The 6,852-nt window shown below is 40.7% G+C and overlaps 1 pseudogene; it reads right to left on the reverse strand.

Annotated features, from left to right (window-relative positions):
• Positions 1 to 2,373: 2,373 nt before the first annotated feature.
• On the reverse strand, positions 2,374 to 2,737 carry LOC105979173 (annotated as a pseudogene).
• Positions 2,738 to 6,852: the final 4,115 nt, after the last annotated feature.

The following is a 6,852-nucleotide window of genomic DNA, read 5'->3' on the forward strand; positions in this document are numbered from 1 at the left end:
GTCAACACATCCTCCACCCAGATCTACACCCTCCTGAAGGCAGGGTTTCCATTTCTCTAACCCTTCAATCCTCACAGAATTGTGCACTTTGATTCACAACATGTCAAAACAGTAAGTAGTTTGGACATCTTTGAGGGACTCAATTCAGGTTCCTTTTAATGTTCTTTGAGTTTTGGCAACAAAAAGAAGTTTAAAAGGGCAAGATCAGGATTTTAGGATTGATGGAGTAAGGCGTCCCAATGAAATCCTCATAGAACAAATCCCCCTGCTACCTTTGAATGAGCAGGTAGATGCATTGTCAATGAAAAAAAATTCCTTGATACAACTTTCCTGGCCTTTTTCTCACCAAGCTGCTTTCAATTTTCTTAAAACTTCTTCATGATAAGCCCCCTTGATCATCCTGTCCTTTGAGAAAATGTGTCTAGATTACCCCTTAAAAAAATGATCACCCCTTTGGGATTTCCCCCCAAAATGGTCACTATAACCTACTGAGCTGACCTATCCCTTCACTTTAACTGGCCTAGTAGATCCTCTCAGAAGCCAGTGTTTTAAAGGCACCTTAAATGAGACAAAAACAAGTACATCTATGACTGAGAGAACCTATCTGTAGCTATCCACTGATTGCAGAGACAAGTTTAAAGCTCATTTTATTTGCAAGAAACTTGTGCATGCATGACCTGGAATCCTAGTAGCAACACTTTAGAATTATCCACATAGGCTATCTCGGTGGGGACCTGTACTCAGGAGGAGGTATCAAAAGTGCTCTACCACTTAGAAAAACCGGCCCCCAACTCCCTCCATCACCTTTCCAGTGGGAGAGATCTGCAACTGACAGAATCATAAGCTGTGAATGATACTCTGGCTTTACTGGAAGTACCCTTGCCTGTCTCCAAGGAACTGAGATAGAATTTGACCCAGGAAAGGAGATGGAGTGTCATCCAAACCACATCAGAGATGTGGAGCTGACAGCAACACTCCATCCTTGGTGGATGCTAATTTTAAAGATTGGCTGTTCTTCATAAGAGAAATATTAACATGAGATCCTACTGAATCATTAATAGTGAGACATTTTTTAATCATCATAACAGAGCACGGGAGAGTTGAAGAAATAGGAAAACTGACATTAAATGGCTGGTATTACTAGCAGGACTAGGTGAGTGGGACAAGAAACATCCCCACGCCTCAGTGGGTACAACAAGGTGAGGCCTCCTCAGTAGGCTACTCACCACCTTCCATAAGAGCACCAAGAGTGAGTCCTGAGACTGCACAAGGCCATGACCAGACCTCAGTCTGCTTCCCAGGATTACTTCCTCAACTCTACTCCCCTGGCACTTTATCACATGGTCCGCTGTACTACGTGTAAGACGACAATATTGTGTATACTACACTAGAAAGTACATATGCTCTGGAATTAGATAAAACTGGTAGTCTTGCCTTGATTACAGCATTGGTTTCCCTGTCCCTTTAATCCCTTCTCCATTTCTTCCTACAGACTAATGATTTTTTTTTTTAAGGTATGCAAGAGAATTTATTTAGTTTTGTGAGGTTTGCTTTTGCAACAATACATACCCTTGGCACAGAAGACCTTACTGAATTTTCACAAATGATCTAAAATTAAATATTTAAGTTGATGTTATGAGACTTATAAAAGTTTGAGAAAGTTTCTAGGTTTAGGATTTGCATACATGATCACATCAAAAAGAAAACAATCTAAGGACAAGATTTTTTAATAGTCCTCAAAATATAATAAATTACAACTTATAATCACACATTTATTCCTATTCCATATTCACTTTTGTCTCTGAAGGTATTTTCCAGTTTAAACTCTGACATTTTTCTGAATATGCTACAAATAATACATTTGTGTTTACCTCCCGTTTCAGTACCACAGCCACCTGCTGTCACCCTGGGCTCTGCTCTGACCCTTTAGAGGAGGATGTACTTATTCAGCCAGCTAGAGTCAGTAAACTTGTGAACCAAAAATATCAAGAGAATTAAAAACATTAATCGAGTCATAATGCCAGTATTTTTATCCAATTTCAGAAAAATTCCTTTTTGACAGCAGCAATTCTGCTTGGTAAATTCTTTCCTTTCTAAACTGAAACCCATAGAAAAGGGAAATTATAAGAAGGCTCTGAAAAAGTTTACTGGACATTGTGTGCTTTTAATAGTTCAACACCGGTAATTCTTGTTAATCAAGAGTAAATTGATAGGCTAACATTTAAAAATGCATAATAAGTATAAAGTATATAAACAACTTGGTGAGCTTGTGGAGAAGCTGACCTAGATACATAAGTTAGAATATATAACTGTCCATCTAATTTTTTTTTTTTTTTACAGAATACACTTCATTAAAGTTGCTTAATGTACCAATTCTCATTTTGGAAGTCCTTTATTGTAAAGATAATTCTTTTGTCTGAGGACAAATAGCAGCCACACGGCCAGTGATTATTCTGGACCTCCACGTTGGATAAACTTGATTTCTTCTTGACACATGGGTTTCCATCTGTATTTCTGAGGTAGTTTTGATTATTTCTGCAGTGTCTAGTGGGCCCTGCTGCATCAACAAATCTGGTGCTTTACTTCCCATAGAGGGCGGTGGTATGCCTGATGATCTCAAAGCTTCCGATACAGTGAGTTTAGGGTTGTCAGTTCTATCAGGGAATCTTATTAATGGTGTATGTGGCTTGACTACCTGAACGACCCTGCTGGCTTGTGACACCATCTTGCTGCCCATCACAACCCCCTCAGTAGGGGCCGCTTCCGGCGCGCGTGAGAGCCGCAGCGAGCACTCCAGACTAATGATCTTAAAATGCGAATCTGATCCATGTTACTTGCTTAACTGCTTAAAGCTCTTCCACAGCTGACCATCAACTGTAGATAGGAACCCAAACACCAACAAGCACAGTATATAAGCACAGCATATGATCTCGCACTGGCCTCCCTTCCCTGTCTCTCTACTTTCTCATCACTATGATGGTCCCGTAATACTAAATTAAAACCCCAAACACTAAGTATTATTCTCATTTTTCCCTTCTCCTACCTTGCATGTATTACTCCTTCCTTCCCTTCTTTCTTTAGCTGGTTAATTTCTTATCATCTTTCACATTCGGTTAAGTTAATACATATACCTAGAGCGTGGAATCCCTCGTAGCACAGTGGCTTAAGCACTGGATTTCTAACCAAAAGTTCGGCTCAAACACATCAGTGTCTCCTGTGGCAGAAAGAAATGAGGAAACCACTTCCCTGAAGATTGACATGCTGGCAAGCCCCCTGGAGCAGTTCGACTCTGTCAGAATTGGCTTGATGGCAATGCATTTGACATCGAGTCTTCAGAGATGTCATGTGCCTGCCAACACTGTGGCATCTAGCCTGCAGAACGGTGAGACAATGAATCTCTGTTGTTTGTGGCATTTTGTCACAGCTGTCCTCGGAAACTAATACACCAACCTGCCCAAAGCAGCCCCTTTCCACTAATCGTTCTCTAATTCATCACCATACGTCCTCAAAGCACTTATTCCCACCTGAACTTATTTCCCTTGTTTCATACTTGTTTCTTGTCTACTTCCCCCATTAAAAAGTAAACTCCAAAAGATCAACAATCTCGTCTTCTTCACTGCTGTATTCCTGGGGCCTACAAAAATGTCTGGCGCATTGAAGTTATAGCATTTAAAAAGCGCATAAACAACCCAGTTTACAGACTTAATAAAATGCTTGATAAATGTATGACTGGATTAGAGACGAAAAAGCCAAAAAAAAAAACCCTCACTGTCATTGTGTTGATTCCATCTGATAGCGACCCTATATTGAGTTCCCGAGTCTATAATATAATCTATATAGCCTTGTCTTTCTTCCAGAGTTGCTGGTGGGTTTGAACCACTGACCTTGTAGCTCGGAGTCCAAGGTTTACCCACCAGCAAGAGAAAGACTCAAATTTGTAAGAACGCTGTTGTTTTTATATTTTATAACTGCTTATTTCTCTGCATCCTCACTGCCTTTGGGCTAATTTAGGTCCTCATCATCTCTCTCCTAGACTACTGCATAATCTCCCTTCCCCAGCCTGGTCCCTCTAAGATGTGGTATAAGGGTAGCTTTTACCAGACTTATCCATTGAGACATACATCTGGACATATTAGTCCTCTGCTCAAAACTCTTCAGTGCCTCCCCAATGAAGGTTACAAAAAAGCCTCTTTTTTTTAAATTTAGAAATTTATTGTTTAATCCACAAGTTTTATATAGCTTTAGTTTAAAAAACAAAAAACTTGAAAAACAAAACAAGAGAAACAGTGGAAACAAACACTATTTCAAAGTCTGGGCCCTTCCAGCCTTCCAAATACAAGAGTTCTGAAAACTGTATATGCCAAATTGGAAGAACAAGACAAAATTATGACATTCAAAAAACAAAATTTTATGTAGCTTGAAGGATCCTTCCTCAGACTAGTTAATTGTCTTTATAAAAGAGGGAAAAACAAAACAAAAACCAGAATAGAATCAAATTCCAGTGTTCCAAATCAAATGGTCACACATCAATATAAACCCAGTGTCCTGGCAGCTAACATGCTTTTGTTTCTGTCTCTTTCTAGAGCTCTAATCCTGATTCATTTCAGCAGAGACTCCACAGGCAACAGGAAAGATCGTGGCATCAAATGTTCATTTATACTTTTGCCGTCGTTCAACCGTGGTCTAATTTCTGGGCAAGCTTACAAATCATAAGGTCAGAGTATAACTTAAATGGGCACTAAGACTTAAATGACAAAAGTTTAAAAAAGAAAAAGAAAAACGCCTCTGAAATTGCCAGAGGCACTGATTAAAAGAAACCGGAAGAATGCCAACCATATTTAAACCCCCTTTTTTTGAAAAAGGGATTTTTCTTTTGTTGGCTTAAAATCTTTCACTCTAAATGAATTGATGTCAGCTGTCGATGAAAGAATGTCACTAATACACTGTGGACACCTTTTGCGATGTAAATCCATGCCCCCCTTTTTTTACAGGGTGAACGTCAACCTAGCAATGATTATAACAAATGTTATAGTCTAAAGCTCAAACACATTTTAGCAATTTTGAAATTGAATTGCGTACAAACCAAATAAAATTTACATCGTAACAAACACTCCCTCCCGTCTAAGACTGTGGGGACACTTGAGCCTTCCGCATGGACCTCAGCGCCCTTTCCCGCAGGTGCTTTTCTAAGTCATCCAGGTTGTCTTCCGCTTCGCTTTCAGTCTCCTTCTTGGGCTGCGGCCCGGCCTCTGGCTCTTCTTGTGTGACGTGGTTGCAGGGGCTGCAGGGGCTGCAGGGGCTACGGGAGTGGCAGCAGCTGCTGTAGCTGCAGCCACAGCCTACAAAAAAGCCACTTATCACTCAATACTACACTACATCCCTACATTTCATGTACGAAGGGGTTTCCAAAAGTTCGTTTTTCCAAGTTTTTTCTGAAGCCTCTTAGTATACTCCAATCATACCCAACATATTGCATTTCCCAGAATATCCCATACTGTTTCATGTTTCCAAGCCTTTGAATAGCTCTTCATCGTGTTGGACTGCTCTTCCCTACCACAGATGATCTCATGAACTCAACGTTAATTCTCAAGAATCAATGCAAATATTTCCTCTGTATACAATCTTTAATGATTCTCTTCCCTAACAGTTAATCACTCCTACCTTTGTGTCACCATGGCACTTTACACGCACTTAAACTCCACTGCTATTATCTACATGTCTGTCTTCCCCTAAGACTATTAGTCCCTTGACAGCAGGAACTCTGTCTCATCTTTGTGTTCCTAGACTCTGAACTGTAATATGTAAGCACACAGGCTCTGGCCTAGTTCAAACATGGCTTCAATCAAGCTCAAGTTCAATCAAGCTTCCCATGGCTGTGGAAGCATCATTGGAACAGACCGGAAATTTTTGGGTGATTTGCCAGGAGACTCAGAACAGGAAAAATTACTTTCAAAACTTAGCAGACACTTAATCTCCCTCTTAAGAAACAAAGGCAGTGTATGCATGGCATAGGAACTCTTGCCCTGGAGTTTGAGCAGATTCAGACACAGTAATGCCCCGCTCAGAGACGGTGGCAGTCCATGTCTCATGTGTCACTATCAACAGCCTTGCCAGTAATCCAATCGTACACATCAGCAGCTCCTGAAAGGGCTCACTATGCCTCTTCCATTTCTCCCATTCCAGGGTTTTGACCCATAATTTTCCTGCTCTGGATACAATGGGAAATTGGTCCAACAGTAAAACGCCAAGTCTCTTCCAGTTTCACTTATCAGCTATGAAGAGTTCGACTCACTGGATGTCCTGATGTAGGCATTCAATGACTGATTTCTGAAGGAATTTCATATACATATCTAAATTCTTAAAGTTGGCTTTCAAATTCAACCTCACGTTGTTCCCAGCCTGTTGCTGGTTGCCAGGAAGTCAACTGTGCCTCATGGCAACCTCATGTGTACAGAGTATACCTGCTCCATTAGGTTCCCAAGGATGTGGCCTCGGGGAAGCAGATCGCCACGTAGGTCTTCCAAGGCACCTCATGGTGGGTTCAAACCCACCCAGACTATTAATCTTTCAGTTAATAGTCAAGCACTGTAACTATTATCCCACTGACTCCTTTTTAGATTTAGTTCTCTCTCCTCTCTTATTTGCTGATTAAATATATCCTTCTTACATTTACTGGGTGAAAGACAGGGTTTTCTTCTCCCATAAAGAGTTACAGTCTGCATAAGCAAAACTGGTGAAGAAAGCTGATGGTGGCCGGCTATCAAAAGATAGAGCATCTGGGGTCTTAAAGGCCTGAAGGTAAACAAGCAGTCATCTAGCTGAGAAGCAACAAAGCCCACATGGAAGAAGCAC

Source organism: Echinops telfairi, unplaced genomic scaffold (genome assembly GCF_000313985.2).
Source record: "Echinops telfairi isolate 266 unplaced genomic scaffold, ASM31398v2 ScPeMD7_1713;HRSCAF=2227, whole genome shotgun sequence".
NCBI classification, from domain to species: domain Eukaryota; kingdom Metazoa; phylum Chordata; class Mammalia; order Afrosoricida; family Tenrecidae; genus Echinops; species Echinops telfairi.